The following is a 3,779-nucleotide window of genomic DNA, read 5'->3' on the forward strand; positions in this document are numbered from 1 at the left end:
GGCGCCAGCCACGTACACCAAGGGTGGTGGGTTTGAACCCCGCCCCGGCCAACTAAACAACTGCAATAACAACAACAACAACAACAACAACAACAAAATAGCCGGGCATTGTGGTGGGTACCTGTAATCCCAGTTATTTGGGAGGCTAAGGCAAGACAATCATTTAAACCCAAGAGTTTGAGGTTGCTGTGAGCTGTGATGCTACAGTACTCTACTGAGTGTGACATAGTGAGACTCTGTCTCAAAAAAAAAAGGACATAAAAATTAAAATCAACAAAATGAATCTTATAAAATTGCTCAATTTTTATGCAAATTGTTAAACTACGTTTTATTTGACATTTGAATAATTCTGTACAATCTATGTATTAATTTAGTGTTCATTACCATAATTTCTTAAGAAATTCTACAACTTATTTATAGGAAATATAAATAATGAAGAGATAGATAGGGAAATATCTCTTTATTTCTTTCTTTGCAACTGGTATTTGCTGATAACTTAGTAACCAACTTACTACCTATTTTTATGCAGTGTCGAACTGATCATGCTGATAAGTATATGAGGAATGTTATTTTTAATTAGAAAATGTCATGTTTAAATAGAAAATGTGAAATTTTAAGTATGTGACTATCTCTTTATATTCTTAATATTTACTGAGCCCTGTTTCTCACTGTGTATTCATTCAGATTAGCACACAAGACTTTATTTAGCTCATTCATTTCCATGAATTAGCTTTATACATTTTGTATAAGTAAATATGGACCTAATTTCTGTAGAATCAGAACTAATCTATGGTGAAATATACACTATTAGAGTGCAAATAAAATTAACATTGCCAAGGAAACATCCCCTCCAATCTGCTATTTGCGCAAATTAAACCATATTGTGGACTGTAGAGTCTTGGCAGGAGGCAGGATGGCTACTCAGACTGTGCAGGCATCACATTTTTCTGATATCTGGAAGTTTGTATTTCTTAAAATACTATGATATAGTTATACTTTTTTTTTTTTTCTTGGTAATGACTAAACTCAATACTGGAATGAGACTGACATAAACTTTCCATACAAGTAACTAAAGCATATTTAATGCAGCAAACTATAAGTGATGTAAAAATAGAAGTTTGCTATTAATTTTTAGTTTTTCTGTACTCGGCTAAGAAGTGGATGAAAGCCCACAGTCAGCGGAGAAAAGTGTCTCCATTCTGAATTATCCTTCCCTACTTACTTACATTTTCTTTTAAATCTGTACTCTCCGAGCAAGGAGCCTTAGTTTGTTATGGAGTCCTATTGCTACATGCAAATGTGTCTCTGCTTGAGCAGATGGCAGTGTTTAAAGTATGATGCTTGCACCACACCGGCATGGGTTATATCCTGCATGGTGTCTTCCTGTACTGACAGCCTGAGTTACTTGCTATGTTGGTTTTCTACAACTGCACTAACAAAATTTAAAAAAAAAAAAAAAAGCAAGAAAAGGAAAAAAAATTTTCATAGCTCTGGAGGCAAGAAGCCCCTAATTATCAAATTAAGATGTTAGCAGGCCAATACAGCCTCTCTGACCGTATACAGAATACTTCCTGTGTCTCTCTAGCTCCTGGTCGTGGTCATCAATCCTTGGTGTTCCTGGGCTGCATCACTCTTCTTGATGCTCCTGTCCTCATAGGGGCCATCTTTCCTCTCTGTGTCTTTTCTCTTTTTGTTAAAAAGACCCCAATCCTATTTAATTATGGCCCACCCTAATTGAATATGACCTTATCTTAACGTGATTATATCTGCAAAGACCTATTTCCACATAAGCTCAGATTTATAGGCTCTGGAGGTTAGGACTTAGGAGTATCTTTTACGGGGCAGAGCTCAATTTCTAAGACTTGCTAAATGGAGGAATATTGTGAAGAATTCTGCACATCTTCTTTTTGCCTTCCCTTTTACTGAGTCGTTTCCTGATTTGAGGATAATCTGAAGGTGCTGCCTGCCACCCTTGCTTTGCCTTTGTATTTTGTGGGAGATTTAGAGTCTGTCAGATTTAGGGGGTGACACACTTCACTGGGCCAGACCACAGCTGGATTCTTTTCTTTTTTTTTTAAATTAAGATAGAAGGTCCACCTTGGAGATAGAGTAACGTCAGAAGAATTTGCTTGTCTTTTTTCTTCCGTTAAAAGGAAAAATCTTAATAGTAGCCATTTATTGGCACTTGGTCTATAGCGTGTTTCCAAAGTTGTCATTTGTAGGAAAAATTATAATAACAGATATTGGAATGTGTTCCCCACGAATGGTGCAGAAGACTTCTGTATATGCAGAAAGAGCTTGCCAACATGTAGAGAATTTTTTGTAAATACTCTGTAAGATTTTATGATGAATATTTTGTGAATAAAGGGACATTTACCTACAATTTCCTACTTTCCCCCCTCTGTATGGTGACCTTGGGGACATGCTATACTTTCAGATCTACAGTGCCATAATACTATCATGTCAGAAACTCCAGTGACTCAAAGAATCCTGAAAATGGGAGCTGACATTGCTAAGGAACTGGTAATGTTTAGAGAAGTAAGTGCGATCAGTGAAGTTCCATAGAGCCTCTAGTTATTATTCTAGCAAGAAAATATCTGTCCTTCGACCCTTTTTATTATATTCTTAGGGTAGAACTGAAAATTTTTTCCCTGGGAAAGATGGTGGGTCCCTGGTGAAATTTAATTATAAACCCTCCCTTATCATCATGAAAACTCGTCACAACCTTGCCCTTATTGAAATGAGCTATTCTCTAATGGTTTTAGGAAGAGATACTGTATTGCATCAAAAAACCGCAAGTGCCTCAAGCAGGAAATGTCTATGTTGTTCATTCTCCTTTATTCTAGTAAGAGGTCCTAGGTTAGCAAGCATACATTACTTAAGAAAAGTAATGGTAAACTCTTTGCTGTACCCCTGCAACCTGAAAGTGTAGACTGAGACCCCCCTTAAGTGCAATTCAATTGGAGATTTATTGAAACTGCACAGGGGACTGTTGCTCTGAGACAGACAGCCCATCTCAGTAGAGGGCAGGTTGCCTTATATAATTTTTGAACAAGCATATTACAGAAGCACAACATGGCTGGTTAGCTTATGGCGGGAGGTGGGGGGGTGGGGAGTTGGGGAAGTGGGGAGATGGGGGTTACAATCTGGGGAAATTTCCACCATTGTTCACCTGAACTTGGGACTTTTTTGTGCTTCCTTGTTTCATCTCTGAAGAGGAAGGAGGAGGAGGGAGTCAACCCTGGGAACTTGTCCCTGTTCCCAGGGTTGACTCTGGGGGGAGGAAGGCAGGCTGAAAACCTGCCCATTTCATTTTTTGGTTTGCTGCAATTTTTAATACGAATGGGTTGTTTCTAGGAGATTTACATTGATGTTTTACCAAACATGGGTATTCCACCTCTTAGACATAGGCATAGGAGCTGTTCCTATTTATGCATTTTAGTATAGACAAATAACATTTACAGTCTATGAGAAAATAAGACACTATTATAAGAGCTTATAGATAAAGATTTTCACATTTGGAATTGATAAGTCTCATAATGAAAGCTAAATTGGTTTCAAGGCAACAAGTAAGAACTGTATGGGCTGTGGAGTTGGACAGACTGGATCAGAACTGTGGTTCTTTTCTTAATTAGCAGAGAGATTCGTGACAGGTCAATAAAGATCAATAAGAAAAGCGTCTTTCGGGGGCAGCACCTGTGGCTCAGTGAGTAGGGCGCCAGGCCTACATACCAAGGATGGCAGGTTCAAACCCGGCCCCAGCCAAACTGAAAAAAAAA

This window comes from Otolemur garnettii, unplaced genomic scaffold (assembly GCF_000181295.1).
Source record: "Otolemur garnettii isolate 467f Iridium unplaced genomic scaffold, OtoGar3 scaffold00040, whole genome shotgun sequence".
Taxonomy (NCBI): Eukaryota; Metazoa; Chordata; class Mammalia; order Primates; family Galagidae; genus Otolemur; species Otolemur garnettii.